This window comes from Ambystoma mexicanum, chromosome 1p (assembly GCF_040938575.1).
Source record: "Ambystoma mexicanum isolate Mex_15411 chromosome 1p, UKY_AmexF1_1, whole genome shotgun sequence".
Taxonomy (NCBI): Eukaryota; Metazoa; Chordata; class Amphibia; order Caudata; family Ambystomatidae; genus Ambystoma; species Ambystoma mexicanum.
The window spans coordinates 1,026,077,678-1,026,094,996 of NC_090921.1; the positions used below are offsets into that span (position 1 = coordinate 1,026,077,678).

The 17,319-nt window shown below is 42.8% G+C and overlaps 10 non-coding genes across 10 annotated transcripts; all 10 read right to left on the minus strand.

Annotated features, from left to right (window-relative positions):
• Window positions 1–959: 959 nt before the first annotated feature.
• Window positions 960–1,045, minus strand: TRNAY-AUA (transfer RNA tyrosine (anticodon AUA)). Its single transcript is given in 2 exon segments — window positions 960–995; window positions 1,009–1,045. It is a non-coding gene; the product is annotated as a tRNA-Tyr (tRNA).
• Window positions 1,046–1,605: 560 nt separating this feature from the next.
• TRNAY-GUA (transfer RNA tyrosine (anticodon GUA)) lies at window positions 1,606–1,691 on the minus strand. Its single transcript is given in 2 exon segments — window positions 1,606–1,641; window positions 1,655–1,691. It is a non-coding gene; the product is annotated as a tRNA-Tyr (tRNA).
• Window positions 1,692–2,251: 560 nt separating this feature from the next.
• TRNAY-AUA (transfer RNA tyrosine (anticodon AUA)) lies at window positions 2,252–2,337 on the minus strand. The gene is given in 2 exon segments: window positions 2,252–2,287; window positions 2,301–2,337. It is a non-coding gene; the product is annotated as a tRNA-Tyr (tRNA).
• Window positions 2,338–4,144: 1,807 nt separating this feature from the next.
• On the minus strand, window positions 4,145–4,230 carry TRNAY-AUA (transfer RNA tyrosine (anticodon AUA)). The gene is given in 2 exon segments: window positions 4,145–4,180; window positions 4,194–4,230. It is a non-coding gene; the product is annotated as a tRNA-Tyr (tRNA).
• A 1,807-nt stretch (window positions 4,231–6,037) lies between these two features.
• On the minus strand, window positions 6,038–6,123 carry TRNAY-AUA (transfer RNA tyrosine (anticodon AUA)). Its single transcript is given in 2 exon segments — window positions 6,038–6,073; window positions 6,087–6,123. It is a non-coding gene; the product is annotated as a tRNA-Tyr (tRNA).
• A 560-nt stretch (window positions 6,124–6,683) lies between these two features.
• Window positions 6,684–6,769, minus strand: TRNAY-GUA (transfer RNA tyrosine (anticodon GUA)). The gene is given in 2 exon segments: window positions 6,684–6,719; window positions 6,733–6,769. It is a non-coding gene; the product is annotated as a tRNA-Tyr (tRNA).
• A 560-nt stretch (window positions 6,770–7,329) lies between these two features.
• TRNAY-AUA (transfer RNA tyrosine (anticodon AUA)) lies at window positions 7,330–7,415 on the minus strand. Its single transcript is given in 2 exon segments — window positions 7,330–7,365; window positions 7,379–7,415. It is a non-coding gene; the product is annotated as a tRNA-Tyr (tRNA).
• Window positions 7,416–12,653: 5,238 nt separating this feature from the next.
• On the minus strand, window positions 12,654–12,739 carry TRNAY-AUA (transfer RNA tyrosine (anticodon AUA)). The gene is given in 2 exon segments: window positions 12,654–12,689; window positions 12,703–12,739. It is a non-coding gene; the product is annotated as a tRNA-Tyr (tRNA).
• Window positions 12,740–16,526: 3,787 nt separating this feature from the next.
• On the minus strand, window positions 16,527–16,612 carry TRNAY-GUA (transfer RNA tyrosine (anticodon GUA)). The gene is given in 2 exon segments: window positions 16,527–16,562; window positions 16,576–16,612. It is a non-coding gene; the product is annotated as a tRNA-Tyr (tRNA).
• A 560-nt stretch (window positions 16,613–17,172) lies between these two features.
• Window positions 17,173–17,258, minus strand: TRNAY-AUA (transfer RNA tyrosine (anticodon AUA)). The gene is given in 2 exon segments: window positions 17,173–17,208; window positions 17,222–17,258. It is a non-coding gene; the product is annotated as a tRNA-Tyr (tRNA).
• Window positions 17,259–17,319: the final 61 nt, after the last annotated feature.

Here is a 17,319-nt window from a genome sequence, read left to right on the forward strand (position 1 = left end):
AAAGTTGAAAGGCGGCGCCTCACAGGCCATCTCCTCAGAGTATTCATCAGTGTTCGGCCTTGACAATATTTTAATATCTTGGATGGTGTATAGTGTTCTCCCATTTCCCTTGAGAAATCAAGATTGTCAAGGGGATTCTGCTGTTTTGTCAGTTCATAGCAAGAGATGGGGATCCAAAATACCTCACAGGAAAACAACGAAGATTGGTGTCGGACAGAAAAATAATGTGGCCACAGCCTCAAAGCAAAAGGCATCTATTTTCAGTGATGAAATATAATATAATTATAAATTGTCTGTTATTTTACTTTCCAAGTATTTTACTTTCCAAGTATTCAATAAAATGTGCATTTGGCAAAAGTCCTTTGAGCCGGATTTGAATCAGCGACGAGCTATCGAAGGCTTGGCAAATCATTCTCTAGCAAACTCAATACGAGCTTCCACTTCAACCGTCCACTTGTAAACATCTCTTGCAATTCGTGCAAAATACTACAAATTTGGCTTGTGAGGTTCCCGAATTGAGTAAAAGCACATCAGTTCCCAATTAAAAAAATGACCCCCTCCGCAGTCTCCCGCATGTTAATGACCACTATACTAAGGGGAAAAAGTTGAAAGGCGGCACCTCACAGGCCATCTCCTCAGAGTATTCAGCCGCGTTGGGCCTTGACAATATTTTAATATCTTGGATGGTGTATAGTGTTCTCTCATTTCCCTTGAGAAATCAAGATTGTCAAGGGGATTCTGCTGTTTTGCCAGTTCATAGCAAGAGATGGGGATCCAAAACACCTCACAGGAAACCAATGAAGATTTGTGTTGGACAGAAAAATAAGGTGGTCACAGCCTCAAAGCAAAAGGCATCTATTTTCAGTGATGAAATATAATATAATTATAAATTGTCTGTTATTTTACTTTCCAAGTATTTTACTTTCCAAGTATTCAATAAAATGTGCATTTGGCAAAAGTCCTTCGAGCCGGATTTGAACCAGCGACCTAAGGATGCCTGTTTTACCACTATAGTCCTCCGCTCTACCAACTGAGCTATCAAAGGCTTGGCAAATCAGTCTCTAGCAAGCTCAATACGAGCTTCCACTTCAACCGTCGACATTCAAACATCTCTTGCAATTCGTGCAAAATACTACAAATTTGGCTTGTGAGGTTCCCGAATTGAGTAAAAGCACATCAGTTCCCAATTAAAAAAATGACCCCCTCCGCAGTCGCCCGCATGTTACTGACCACCATACTCAGGGGGAAAAGTTGAAAGGCGGCACCTCACAGGCCATCTCCTCAGAGTATTCAGCCGCGTTGGGCCTTGACAATATTTTAATATCTTGGATGGTGTATAGTGTTCTCTCATTTCTCTTGAGAAATCAAGATTGTCAAGGGGATTCTGCTGTTTTGCCAGTTCATAGCAAGAGATGGGGATCCAAAACACCTCACAGGAAACCAATGAAGATTCGTGTTGGACAGAAAAATAACGTGGTCACAGCCTCAAAGCAAAAGGCATCTATTTTCAGTGATGAAATATAATATAATTATAAATTGTCTGTTATTTTACTTTCCAAGTATTTTACTTTCCAAGTATTCAATAAAATGTGCATTTGGCAAAAGTCCTTCGAGCCGGATTTGAACCAGCGACCTAAGGATGCCTGTTTTACCACTACAGTCCTCCGCTCTACCAACTGAGCTATCGAAGGCTTGGCAAATCAGTCTCTAGCAAGCTCAATACGAGCTTCCACTTCAACCGTCGACATTCAAACATCTCTTGCAATTCGTGCAAAATACTACAAATTTGGCTTGTGAGGTTCCCGAATTGAGTAAAAGCACATCAGTTCACAATTTAAAAAATGACCCCCTCCGCAGTCTCCCGCATGTTACTGACCACCATACAAAGGAGGAAAAGTTGAAAGGCGGCGCCTCACAGGCCATCTCCTCAGAGTATTCATCAGTGTTCGGCCTTGACAATATTTTAATATCTTGGATGGTGTATAGTGTTCTCCCATTTCCCTTGAGAAATCAAGATTGTCAAGGGGATTCTGCTGTTTTGTCAGTTCATAGCAAGAGATGGGGATCCAAAATACCTCACAGGAAAACAACGAAGATTGGTGTCGGACAGAAAAATAACGTGGCCACAGCCTCAAAGCAAAAGGCATCTATTTTCAGTGATGAAATATAATATAATTATAAATTGTCTGTTATTTTACTTTCCAAGTATTTTACTTTCCAAGTATTCAATAAAATGTGCATTTGGCAAAAGTCCTTCGAGCCGGATTTGAACCAGCGACCTAAGGATGCCTGTTTTACCACTATAGTCCTCCGCTCTACCAACTGAGCTATCGAAGGCTTGGCAAATCGTTCTCTAGCAAACTCAATACGAGCTTCCACTTCAACCGTCGACTTGTAAACATCTCTTGCAATTCGTGCAAAATACTACAAATTTGGCTTGTGACGTTCCCGAATTGAGTAAAAGCACATCAGTTCACAATTTAAAAAATGACCCCCTCCGCAGTCTCCCGCATGTTACTGACCACCATACAAAGGAGGAAAAGTTGAAAGGCGGCGCCTCACAGGCCATCTCCTCAGAGTATTCATCAGTGTTCGGCCTTGACAATATTTTAATATCTTGGATGGTGTATAGTGTTCTCCCATTTCCCTTGAGAAATCAAGATTGTCAAGGGGATTCTGCTGTTTTGTCAGTTCATAGCAAGAGATGGGGATCCAAAATACCTCACAGGAAAACAACGAAGATTGGTGTCGGACAGAAAAATAATGTGGCCACAGCCTCAAAGCAAAAGGCATCTATTTTCAGTGATGCAATATAATATAATTATAAATTGTCTGTTATTTTACTTTCCAAGTATTTTACTTTCCAAGTATTCAATAAAATGTGCATTTGGCAAAAGTCCTTTGAGCCGGATTTGAATCAGCGACGAGCTATCGAAGGCTTGGCAAATCATTCTCTAGCAAACTCAATACGAGCTTCCACTTCAACCGTCCACTTGTAAACATCTCTTGCAATTCGTGCAAAATACTACAAATTTGGCTTGTGAGGTTCCCGAATTGAGTAAAAGCACATCAGTTCCCAATTAAAAAAATGACCCCCTCCGCAGTCTCCCGCATGTTAATGACCACTATACTAAGGGGGAAAAGTTGAAAGGCGGCGCCTCACAGGCCATCTCCTCAGAGTATTCAGCCGTGTTGGGCCTTGACAATATTTTAATATCTTGGATGGTGTATAGTGTTCTCTCATTTCCCTTGAGAAATCAAGATTGTCAAGGGGATTCTGCTGTTTTGCCAGTTCATAGCAAGAGATGGGGATCCAAAACACCTGACAGGAAACCAATGAAGATTCGTGTTGGACAGAAAAATAACGTGGCCACAGCCTCAAAGCAAAAGGCATCTATTTTCAGTGATGAAATATAATATAATTATAAATTGTCTGTTATTTTACTTTCCAAGTATTTTACTTTCCAAGTATTCAATAAAATGTGCAATTTGGCAAGAGTCCTTCGAGCCGGATTTGAACCAGCGACCTAAGGATGCCTGTTTTACCACTACAGTCCTCCCCTCTACCAACTGAGCTATCGAAGGCTTGGCATATCAACTCTAGCAAACTCAATACGAGCTTCCACTTCAACCGTCGACTTGTAAACATCTCTTGCAATTCGTGCAAAATACTACAAATTTGGCTTGTGAGGTTCCCGAATTGAGTAAAAGCACATCAGTTCCCAATTAAAAAAATGACCCCCTCCGCAGTCTCCCGCATGTTACTGACCACCATACTAAGGGGGAAAAGTTGAAAGGCGGCACCTCACAGGCCATCTCCTCAGAGTATTCAGCCGCGTTGGGCCTTGACAATATTTTAATATCTTGGATGGTGTATAGTGTTCTCTCATTTCCCTTGAGAAATCAAGATTGTCAAGGGGATTCTGCTGTTTTGCCAGTTCATAGCAAGAGATGGGGATCCAAAACACCTCACAGGAAACCAATGAAGATTTGTGTTGGACAGAAAAATAAGGTGGACACAGCCTCAAAGCAAAAGGCATCTATTTTCAGTGATGAAATATAATATAATTATAAATTGTCTGTTATTTTACTTTCCAAGTATTTTACTTTCCAAGTATTCAATAAAATGTGCATTTGGCAAAAGTCCTTCGAGCCAGATTTGAACCAGCGACCTAAGGATGCCTGTTTTACCACTATAGTCCTCCGCTCTACCAACTGAGCTATCAAAGGCTTGGCAAATCAGTTTCTAGCAAGCTCAATACGAGCTTCCACTTCAACCGTCGACATTCAAACATCTCTTGCAATTCGTGCAAAATACTACAAATTTGGCTTGTGAGGTTCCCGAATTGAGTAAAAGCACATCAGTTCACAATTAAAAAAATGACCCCCTCCGCAGTCTCCCGCATGTTACTGACCACCATACAAAGGAGGAAAAGTTGAAAGGCGGCGCCTCACAGGCCATCTCCTCAGAGTATTCATCAGTGTTCGGCCTTGACAATATTTTAATATCTTGGATGGTGTATAGTGTTCTCCCATTTCCCTTGAGAAATCAAGATTGTCAAGGGGATTCTGCTGTTTTGTCAGTTCATAGCAAGAGATGGGGATCCATAATACCTCACAGGAAACCAACGAAGATTGGTGTCGGACAGAAAAATAACGTGGCCACAGCCTCAAAGCAAAAGGCATCTATTTTCAGTGATGAAATATAATATAATTATAAATTGTCTGTTATTTTACTTTCCAAGTATTTTACTTTCCAAGTATTCAATAAAATGTGCATTTGGCAAAAGTCCCTCGAGCCGGATTTGAACCAGCCACCTAAGGATGCCTGTTTTACCATTACAGTCCTCTGCTCTACCAACTGAGCTATCGAAGGCTTGGCAAATCGTTCTCTAGCAAACTCAATACGAGCTTCCACTTCAACCGTCGACTTGTAAACATCTCTTGCAATTCGTGCAAAATACTACAAATTTGGCTTGTGACGTTCCCGAATTGAGTAAAAGCACATCAGTTCCCAATGAAAAAAATGACCCCCTCCGCAGTCTCCCGCATGTTACTGACCACCATACTAAGGGGGAAAAGTTGAAAGGCGGCGCCTCACAGGCCATCTCCTCAGAGTATTCATCAGTGTTCGGCCTTGACAATATTTTAATATCTTGGATGGTGTATAGTGTTCTCCCATTTCCCTTGAGAAATCAAGATTGTCAAGGGGATTCTGCTGTTTTGTCAGTTCATAGCAAGAGATGGGGATCCAAAATACCTCACAGGAAAACAACGAAGATTGGTGTCGGACAGAAAAATAATGTGGCCACAGCCTCAAAGCAAAAGGCATCTATTTTCAGTGATGAAATATAATATAATTATAAATTGTCTGTTATTTTACTTTCCAAGTATTTTACTTTCCAAGTATTCAATAAAATGTGCATTTGGCAAAAGTCCTTTGAGCCGGATTTGAATCAGCGACGAGCTATCGAAGGCTTGGCAAATCATTCTCTAGCAAACTCAATACGAGCTTCCACTTCAACCGTCCACTTGTAAACATCTCTTGCAATTCGTGCAAAATACTACAAATTTGGCTTGTGAGGTTCCCGAATTGAGTAAAAGCACATCAGATCCCAATTAAAAAAATGACCCCCTCCGCAGCCTCCCGCATGTTAATGACCACTATACTAAGGGGAAAAAGTTGAAAGGCGGCACCTCACAGGCCATCTCCTCAGAGTATTCAGCCGCGTTGGGCCTTGACAATATTTTAATATCTTGGATGGTGTATAGTGTTCTCTCATTTCCCTTGAGAAATCAAGATTGTCAAGGGGATTCTGCTGTTTTGCCAGTTCATAGCAAGAGATGGGGATCCAAAACACCTCACAGGAAACCAATGAAGATTTGTGTTGGACAGAAAAATAAGGTGGTCACAGCCTCAAAGCAAAAGGCATCTATTTTCAGTGATGAAATATAATATAATTATAAATTGTCTGTTATTTTACTTTCCAAGTATTTTACTTTCCAAGTATTCAATAAAATGTGCATTTGGCAAAAGTCCTTCGAGCCGGATTTGAACCAGCGACCTAAGGATGCCTGTTTTACCACTATAGTCCTCCGCTCTACCAACTGAGCTATCGAAGGCTTGGCAAATCGTTCTCTAGCAAACTCAATACGAGCTTCCACTTCAACGGTCGACTTGTAAACATCTCTTGCAATTCGTGCAAAATACTACAAATTTGGCTTGTGACGTTCCCGAATTGAGTAAAAGCACATCAGTTCACAATTTAAAAAATGACCCCCTCCGCAGTCTCCCGCATGTTACTGACCACCATACAAAGGAGGAAAAGTTGAAAGGCGGCGCCTCACAGGCCATCTCCTCAGAGTATTCATCAGTGTTCGGCCTTGACAATATTTTAATATCTTGGATGGTGTATAGTGTTCTCCCATTTCCCTTGAGAAATCAAGATTGTCAAGGGGATTCTGCTGTTTTGTCAGTTCATAGCAAGAGATGGGGATCCAAAATACCTCACAGGAAAACAACGAAGATTGGTGTCGGACAGAAAAATAATGTGGCCACAGCCTCAAAGCAAAAGGCATCTATTTTCAGTGATGCAATATAATATAATTATAAATTGTCTGTTATTTTACTTTCCAAGTATTTTACTTTCCAAGTATTCAATAAAATGTGCATTTGGCAAAAGTCCTTCGAGCCGGATTTGAACCAGCGACCTAAGGATGCCTGTTTTACCACTACAGTCCTCCGCTCTACCAACTGAGCTATCGAAGGCTTGGCAAATCAGTCTCTAGCAAGCTCAATACGAGCTTCCACTTCAACCGTCGACATTCAAACATCTCTTGCAATTCGTGCAAAATACTACAAATTTGGCTTGTGAGGTTCCCGAATTGAGTAAAAGCACATCAGTTCACAATTTAAAAAATGACCCCCTCCGCAGTCTCCCGCATGTTACTGACCACCATACAAAGGAGGAAAAGTTGAAAGGCGGCGCCTCACAGGCCATCTCCTCAGAGTATTCATCAGTGTTCGGCCTTGACAATATTTTAATATCTTGGATGGTGTATAGTGTTCTCCCATTTCCCTTGAGAAATCAAGATTGTCAAGGGGATTCTGCTGTTTTGTCAGTTCATAGCAAGAGATGGGGATCCAAAATACCTCACAGGAAAACAACGAAGATTGGTGTCGGACAGAAAAATAACGTGGCCACAGCCTCAAAGCAAAAGGCATCTATTTTCAGTGATGAAATATAATATAATTATAAATTGTCTGTTATTTTACTTTCCAAGTATTTTACTTTCCAAGTATTCAATAAAATGTGCATTTGGCAAAAGTCCTTCGAGCCAGATTTGAACCAGCGACCTAAGGATGCCTGTTTTACCACTATAGTCCTCCGCTCTACCAACTGAGCTATCGAAGGCTTGGCAAATCGTTCTCTAGCAAACTCAATACGAGCTTCCACTTCAACCGTCGACTTGTAAACATCTCTTGCAATTCGTGCAAAATACTACAAATTTGGCTTGTGACGTTCCCGAATTGAGTAAAAGCACATCAGTTCACAATTTAAAAAATGACCCCCTCCGCAGTCTCCCGCATGTTACTGACCACCATACAAAGGAGGAAAAGTTGAAAGGCGGCGCCTCACAGGCCATCTCCTCAGAGTATTCATCAGTGTTCGGCCTTGACAATATTTTAATATCTTGGATGGTGTATAGTGTTCTCCCATTTCCCTTGAGAAATCAAGATTGTCAAGGGGATTCTGCTGTTTTGTCAGTTCATAGCAAGAGATGGGGATCCAAAATACCTCACAGGAAAACAACGAAGATTGGTGTCGGACAGAAAAATAATGTGGCCACAGCCTCAAAGCAAAAGGCATCTATTTTCAGTGATGCAATATAATATAATTATAAATTGTCTGTTATTTTACTTTCCAAGTATTTTACTTTCCAAGTATTCAATAAAATGTGCATTTGGCAAAAGTCCTTTGAGCCGGATTTGAATCAGCGACGAGCTATCGAAGGCTTGGCAAATCATTCTCTAGCAAACTCAATACGAGCTTCCACTTCAACCGTCCACTTGTAAACATCTCTTGCAATTCGTGCAAAATACTACAAATTTGGCTTGTGAGGTTCCCGAATTGAGTAAAAGCACATCAGTTCCCAATTAAAAAAATGACCCCCTCCGCAGTCTCCCGCATGTTAATGACCACTATACTAAGGGGGAAAAGTTGAAAGGCGGCGCCTCACAGGCCATCTCCTCAGAGTATTCAGCCGTGTTGGGCCTTGACAATATTTTAATATCTTGGATGGTGTATAGTGTTCTCTCATTTCCCTTGAGAAATCAAGATTGTCAAGGGGATTCTGCTGTTTTGCCAGTTCATAGCAAGAGATGGGGATCCAAAACACCTGACAGGAAACCAATGAAGATTCGTGTTGGACAGAAAAATAACGTGGCCACAGCCTCAAAGCAAAAGGCATCTATTTTCAGTGATGAAATATAATATAATTATACTGTTTCCGGTATCTCGGTGGGTATGAGAGGTGCTTGGCGAATCTTCAATCTTTTGTCGCTGTTTAAACACTCGTGGCATCGCTCTATCATGGAGCGAATCTCCTGGTCCATGGATGGCCACCAATATGCTTCCCTGACTCTGCGGCGAGTCATCGTGTTTCCCAAATGCCCCGCATGAGCCCTGCATAGAATTGTGCGTCTCATTCCTGTGGGGGGGACGATTTGATCCGACTTCATGATTATCCCTTGTGTTTCGGACAACTCTTCTTGTACTTTCCAATATGGCCTCATGCCCTCGGGTAGCACCCTTTCATCTGGCCAGCCTTCTTTGATCCATTTACGAATGGCGGACATGGTTGGGTCTTTCCCTTCTTCTTCTTGCCAGTGCTTTTCACTGAGTTCCAGATATTCTGGCATTCTTATGTCCGAGATGGAAGCAACAATGCACTCCCCTTGTAGAAACGGGGCAGCCTTTTCTTTGTTTTCCGGTAATCTCGACATGCAGTCAGCCTGCGAGTTTTTCCAGCCAGATATGTGGTGGATTTCGAATGTATATTCTTGTAATTTCGCGGCAATACGAGCTAGTCTGGGAGTGGAAGCTTTGGTGCCTCCGGGACTGAGCATATGGATGAGTGGTTTGTGATCTGTCACCAGCTTGAACTTGGTGCCCCACACATAAGTCCTGAAGTGCTCCACTGCCCATGCACATGCTAGCATCTCTTTTTCGATGGTGGAGTAGTTCTGCTCTGCTTCAGATAGCGCCTTCGATGCAAAGGCCACCACATGCTCGGTGTCACCCCTCCTCTGCGTAAGTACTGCTCCCAGTCCATACGCACTGGCATCAGTGGTGATGACTGTTTCCCACTTGGGATTGAACGGTTGAAGGCACGGGGCTTCCATAATGTGCTGTTTTATGGTGTCTATTGCCGCCTTTTGGGGTTCCTGCCACAGGAATTCGGACCCTTTCTTGAGAAGATCCCGTAGAGGTGACGTGGTCTCAGAAAATTTGGGTATGAATTTTGCGTAATATTCTGCTAAGCCTAAGAATGATCTCACCTCTTCCTTGTTGGTGGGATTGGGTGCTTTGATGATGGCTTGCATAAGGTTCTGTTTGGGGCTGATGCCCTTTTCTGAAATTTTGTATCCCAGGTACTCGACTTCTTTTACTCCAAAAGAACATTTCTCGTATCGTAGGCGGACTCCCGCTTCTTGTAACTTGTTGAGCACTAGTTTGAGAGTGGCATCGTGTGTCGGTTTATCACCTGCATACACCAATATGTCATCTTGGAAGTAGACCACATTTTTGACTTTTCGAAAGAGGGCATCCATCATGCGCTGAAACGCTGAGGCAGCTGATGATAATCCGAAGGGCATTTTGGTAAATTGAAATGTGCCGAACGGGGTGATGAATGCCGTGAGAGATTTTGATTCTTCATGGAGCTGGATTTGGTGATATGCGTTACGCATATCTAGTTTTGAGAAGATATTGGCTTCTTTCATCAAAAGTATGAGTTCATTTATGCTTGGAAGTGGATAACTGTCTGTGACGACTTCCAAGTTTAAGCTGCGCAAGTCTATACATACTCTTAATTCTTGCGATTGTGGTTTCTTTATGAGAACGACTGGGCTCAGCCATTCGGACGCTTCAATCTCTTCTATCACCCCTTCATTCTTCATTTTGTCCAATTGTTGTTTGAGGGTGTCTCTCGCTGTGGCTGGTACTGGCCTCACTCGGTGTTTTACAGGGATGGCATTTCTTTTGAGGACAATTTTGTGTAGAAAACCTTTGATGTGGCCCGGCTCCTCCGAGAACAGTGCTGGGTAATCGCTCTTGACTACGGTTTCACTCCTCACGCCTATGGATAGGACTTGCTCTTCTGTGCTGGGGTCGAGTCTGATCTTCAATTTGTCTTGGTCATCCCACCCTAGCACTGGAGGCCCTTCGTGGCTGAAGTATATTCTGGTGTAAGTTTCCCTCCCTTTAAATTCGACTTTGGCGTTGATGTAGCCTAGTAGTTCAACTGATGCTCCACCGAAAACCGTCGGCTTGTGTTTCGTGGTGAGTACTTTTACTTTTTCTTTCCCGAGCATATCTTTGTATGTTTGTAGGGGTAGGATGGTAAGGTCCGAGCCGGAGTCTGCCATGACCCTTGTCTCTCTGCCGTCGATCTTGATCATGCAGTGTGGCTTCTCTCTCCTGGCTCTAGTACTGTTCACCATGATTACGGTGGGCCTTCCTTCTTCCTCCGACGAGGAATCCCTTTCTGCCATGCGTTCTGAGGTCAGACTTGTGACTTTCTTATTTCGCCATCTGCACACTATTGAGAAATGTCCTATGCGCTTGCATACTGTGCATTCTTTGTCTCTGGCTGGGCACTCTCTGTCGAACGCTAGGTGCTTTGTGCTGGTGCACCTATGGCACTTGAGGGGTTCTTTCTTGTTGGTTCTCCCTTCTCTTGAATCTGGAATGAACTTTTCCTTTCTAGGACGGAAACCTACTGCTTGTACCTCAGGGGAACTTTGGGTACCTGCAAACTCTTTTCTTCTTCCTGCTGTTTCTTCCACCGCTCTGGCTATTTCCACTGCTTTCTCTAACTGTACTTCTTTTTCCATGATGTATTTGTCTTGAACTTTCCGGCTGTTGGTGTGGACTATTAGCATGTCGCATATCTGATTTTCTGCATTCGTGCCGAAGTTGCATAAAGCTGCCAGTTCTCTCAATTTCGTGATATAATCGTCGACAGGTTCAGACGGTTCTTGTTTCCGCGTATAAAACCGAATCCTGTGGAGCACTGTGTTTTCCTTACTGGCGAACCTCTTTTCTATTCTTCTGACAGCCTCCTTGAACACATCATCATCGTCGTCTTCTACCTCTATCAGCGCCAGGCCCTCGAATATTCTTTGTCCTTCTACCCCAAGGGCGTTTAATAGCATGGCTCTGCGTCTTGCCGCCGTGAATCCTGCTCCCCCCATTGCCTCCACATACGTTGTAAACAGGGGCTGCCATTGTGGCCAGGGAATGGCAGGCCTACCTGGCGTCTGTAAAAAGGGTGGTGGCGGTGTTGCTCCCTGCATGCTTCTGCGCGGTTCCAGGAGGTCCTCGTCGCCAATTTATGTAGTATAATGAATCTCAGGAGGCAGGAAGCTGCGGGTTGTCCAACCAGGCTTTATTGCATAAACATGGGTGGTTCTTACAAATAACCCTAGCAGTGGTGCTCTAACAAAAGGCCAACGTGGCCAACAACATATGGGGCTGCGAGTGCAGTGTCCGGTGGTTCACAAGTCCTCTTGATTTCCCGTGCTCGGAGGAGCCCGGGGAGACGCTCCTCTTGCGTCCTCCGCTCGTCCCGTAATGCGCGCGTAGCGCGCGGGGGCGGGGCTTCGTTACGCTCGAGATCTCGCGAGAGCGGGCGCTCTCGCGACATCTCTACAATTGTCTGTTATTTTACTTTCCAAGTATTTTACTTTCCAAGTATTCAATAAAATGTGCAATTTGGCAAGAGTCCTTCGAGCCAGATTTGAACCAGCGACCTAAGGATGCCTGTTTTACCACTACAGTCCTCCCCCTACCAACTGAGCTATCGAAGGCTTGGCATATCAACTCTAGCAAACTCAATACGAGCTTCCACTTCAACCGTCGACTTGTAAACATCTCTTGCAATTCGTGCAAAATACTACAAATTTGGCTTGTGAGGTTCCCGAATTGAGTAAAAGCACATCAGTTCCCAATTAAAAAAATGACCCCCTCCGCAGTCTCCCGCATGTTACTGACCACCATACTAAGGGGGAAAAGTTGAAAGGCGGCACCTCACAGGCCATCTCCTCAGAGTATTCAGCCGCGTTGGGCCTTGACAATATTTTAATATCTTGGATGGTGTATAGTGTTCTCTCATTTCCCTTGAGAAATCAAGATTGTCAAGGGGATTCTGCTGTTTTGCCAGTTCATAGCAAGAGATGGGGATCCAAAACACCTCACAGGAAACCAATGAAGATTTGTGTTGGACAGAAAAATAAGGTGGACACAGCCTCAAAGCAAAAGGCATCTATTTTCAGTGATGAAATATAATATAATTATAAATTGTCTGTTATTTTACTTTCCAAGTATTTTACTTTCCAAGTATTCAATAAAATGTGCATTTGGCAAAAGTCCTTCGAGCCAGATTTGAACCAGCGACCTAAGGATGCCTGTTTTACCACTATAGTCCTCCGCTCTACCAACTGAGCTATCAAAGGCTTGGCAAATCAGTCTCTAGCAAGCTCAATACGAGCTTCCACTTCAACCGTCGACATTCAAACATCTCTTGCAATTCGTGCAAAATACTACAAATTTGGCTTGTGAGGTTCCCGAATTGAGTAAAAGCACATCAGTTCACAATTAAAAAAATGACCCCCTCCGCAGTCTCCCGCATGTTACTGACCACCATACAAAGGAGGAAAAGTTGAAAGGCGGCGCCTCACAGGCCATCTCCTCAGAGTATTCATCAGTGTTCGGCCTTGACAATATTTTAATATCTTGGATGGTGTATAGTGTTCTCCCATTTCCCTTGAGAAATCAAGATTGTCAAGGGGATTCTGCTGTTTTGTCAGTTCATAGCAAGAGATGGGGATCCAAAATACCTCACAGGAAACCAACGAAGATTGGTGTCGGACAGAAAAATAACGTGGCCACAGCCTCAAAGCAAAAGGCATCTATTTTCAGTGATGAAATATAATATAATTATAAATTGTCTGTTATTTTACTTTCCAAGTATTTTACTTTCCAAGTATTCAATAAAATGTGCATTTGGCAAAAGTCCCTCGAGCCGGATTTGAACCAGCCACCTAAGGATGCCTGTTTTACCATTACAGTCCTCTGCTCTACCAACTGAGCTATCGAAGGCTTGGCAAATCGTTCTCTAGCAAACTCAATACGAGCTTCCACTTCAACCGTCGACTTGTAAACATCTCTTGCAATTCGTGCAAAATACTACAAATTTGGCTTGTGACGTTCCCGAATTGAGTAAAAGCACATCAGTTCCCAATGAAAAAAATGACCCCCTCCGCAGTCTCCCGCATGTTACTGACCACCATACTAAGGGGGAAAAGTTGAAAGGCGGCGCCTCACAGGCCATCTCCTCAGAGTATTCAGCCGTGTTGGGCCTTGACAATATTTTAATATCTTGGATGGTGTATACTGTTCTCTCATTTCCCTTGAGAAATCAAGATTGTCAAGGGGATTCTGCTGTTTTGCCAGTTCATAGCAAGAGATGGGGATCTGAAACACCTCACAGGAAACCAATGAAGATTGGTGTTGGACAGAAACATAACGTGGCCACAGCCTCAAAGCAAAAGGCATCTATTTTCAGTGATGAAATATAATATAATTATAAATTGTCTGTTATTTTATTTTCCAAGTATTTTACTTTCCAAGTATTCAATAAAATTTGCATTTGGCAAAAGTCCTTCGAGCCGGATTTGAACCAGCGACCTAAGGATGCCTGTTTTACCACTACAGTCCTCTGCTCTACCAACTGAGCTTTCGGAGGCTTGGCAAATCATTCTCTAGCAAACTCAATACGAGTTTCCACTTCAACCGTCGACTTGTAAACATCTCTTGCAATTCGTGCAAAATACTACAAATTTGGCTTGTGAGGTTCCCGAATTGAGTAAAAGCACATCAGTTCCCAATTAAAAAAATGACCCCCTCCGCAGTCTCCCGCATGTTTATGACCACCATACTAAGGGGGAAAAGTTGAAAGGCGGCGCCTCACAGGCCATCTCCTCAGAGTATTCAGCCGTGTTGGGCCTTGACAATATTTTAATATCTTGGATGGTGTATAGTGTTCTCTCATTTCCCTTGAGAAATCAAGATTGTCAAGGGGATTCTGCTGTTTTGCCAGTTCATAGCAAGAGATGGGGATCCAAAACACCTGACAGGAAACCAATGAAGATTCGTGTTGGACAGAAAAATAACGTGGCCACAGCCTCAAAGCAAAAGGCATCTATTTTCAGTGATGAAATATAATACAATTATAAATTGTCTGTTATTTTACTTTCCAAGTATTTTACTTTCCAAGTATTCAATAAAATGTGCATTTGGCAAGAGTCCTTCGAGCCGGATTTGAACCAGCGACCTAAGGATGCCTGTTTTACTCTACAGTCTTCCCCTCTACCAACTGAGCTATCGAAGGCTTGGCATATCAACTCTAGCAAACTCAATACGAGCTTCCACTTCAACCGTCGACTTGTAAACATCTCTTGCAATTCGTGCAAAATACTACAAATTTGGCTTGTGAGGTTCCCGAATTGAGTAAAAGCACATCAGTTCCCAATTAAAAAAATGACCCCCTCCGCAGTCTCCCGCATGTTACTGACCACCATACTAAGGGGGAAAAGTTGAAAGGCGGCACCTCACAGGCCATCTCCTCAGAGTATTCAGCCGCGTTGGGCCTTGACAATATTTTAATATCTTGGATGGTGTATAGTGTTCTCTCATTTCCCTTGAGAAATCAAGATTGTCAAGGGGATTCTGCTGTTTTGTCAGTTCATAGCAAGAGATGGGGATCCAAAATACCTCACAGGAAACCAACGAAGATTGGTGTCGGACAGAAAAATAACGTGGCCACAGCCTCAAAGCAAAAGGCATCTATTTTCAGTGATGAAATATAATATAATTATAAATTGTCTGTTATTTTACTTTCCAAGTATTTTACTTTCCAAGTATTCAATAAAATTTGCATTTGGCAAAAGTCCTTCGAGCCGGATTTGAACCAGCGACCTAAGGATGCCTGTTTTACCACTACAGTCCTCCGCTCTACCAACTGAGCTTTCGAAGGCTTGGCAAATCATTCTCTAGCAAACTCAATACGAGCTTCCACTTCAACCGTCGACTTGTAAACATCTCTTGCAATTCGTGCAAAATACTACAAATTTGGCTTGTGAGGTTCCCGAATTGAGTAAAAGCACATCAGTTCCCAATTAAAAAAATGACCCCCTCCGCAGTCGCCCGCATGTTACTGACCACCATACTAAGGGGGAAAAGTTGAAAGGCGGCACCTCACAGGCCATCTCCTCAGAGTATTCAGCCACGTTGGGCCTTGACAATATTTTAATATCTTGGATGGTGTATAGTGTTCTCTCATTTCTCTTGAGAAATCAAGATTGTCAAGGGGATTCTGCTGTTTTGCCAGTTCATAGCAAGAGATGGGGATCCAAAACACCTCACAGGAAACCAATGAAGATTCGTGTTGGACAGAAAAATAACGTGGTCACAGCCTCAAAGCAAAAGGCATCTATTTTCAGTGATGAAATATAATATAATTATAAATTGTCTGTTATTTTACTTTCCAAGTATTTTACTTTCCAAGTATTCAATAAAATGTGCATTTGGCAAAAGTCCTTCGAGCCGGATTTGAACCAGTGACCTAAGGATGCCTGTTTTACCACTACAGTCCTCCGCTCTACCAACTGAGCTATCGAAGGCTTGGCACATCAACTCTAGCAAACTCAATACGAGCTTCCACTTCAACCGTCGACTTGTAAACATCTCTTGCAATTCGTGCAAAATACTACAAATTTGGCTTGTGAGGTTCCGGAATTGAGTAAAAGCACATCAGTTCCCAATTAAAAAAATGACCCCCTCCGCAGTCGCCCGCATGTTACTGACCACCATACTCAGGGGGAAAAGTTGAAAGGCGGCACCTCACAGGCCATCTCCTCAGAGTATTCAGCCGCGTTGGGCCTTGACAATATTTTAATATCTTGGATGGTGTATAGTGTTCTCTCATTTCTCTTGAGAAATCAAGATTGTCAAGGGGATTCTGCTGTTTTGCCAGTTCATAGCAAGAGATGGGGATCCAAAACACCTCACAGGAAACCAATGAAGATTCGTGTTGGACAGAAAAATAACGTGGTCACAGCCTCAAAGCAAAAGGCATCTATTTTCAGTGATGAAATATAATATAATTATAAATTGTCTGTTATTTTACTTTCCAAGTATTTTACTTTCCAAGTATTCAATAAAATGTGCATTTGGCAAAAGTCCTTCGAGCCGGATTTGAACCAGCGACCTAAGGATGCCTGTTTTACCACTACAGTCCTCCGCTCTACCAACTGAGCTATCGAAGGCTTGGCAAATCAGTCTCTAGCAAGCTCAATACGAGCTTCCACTTCAACCGTCGACATTCAAACATCTCTTGCAATTCGTGCAAAATACTACAAATTTGGCTTGTGAGGTTCCCGAATTGAGTAAAAGCACATCAGTTCACAATTTAAAAAATGACCCCCTCCGCAGTCTCCCGCATGTTACTGACCACCATACAAAGGAGGAAAAGTTGAAAGGCGGCGCCTCACAGGCCATCTCTTCAGAGTATTCATCAGTGTTCGGCCTTGACAATATTTTAATATCTTGGATGGTGTATAGTGTTCTCCCATTTCCCTTGAGAAATCAAGATTGTCAAGGGGATTCTGCTGTTTTGTCAGTTGATAGCAAGAGATGGGGATCCAAAATACCTCACAGGAAAACAACGAAGATTGGTGTCGGACAGAAAAATAACGTGGCCACAGCCTCAAAGCAAAAGGCATCTATTTTCAGTGATGAAATATAATATAATTATAAATTGTCTGTTATTTTACTTTCCAAGTATTTTACTTTCCAAGTATTCAATAAAATGTGCATTTGGCAAAAGTCCTTCGAGCCGGATTTGAACCAGCGACCTAACGATGCCTGTTTTACCACTATAGTCCTCCGCTCTACCAACTGAGCTATCGAAGGCTTGGCAAATCGTTCTCTAGCAAACTCAATACGAGCTTCCACTTCAACCGTCGACTTGTAA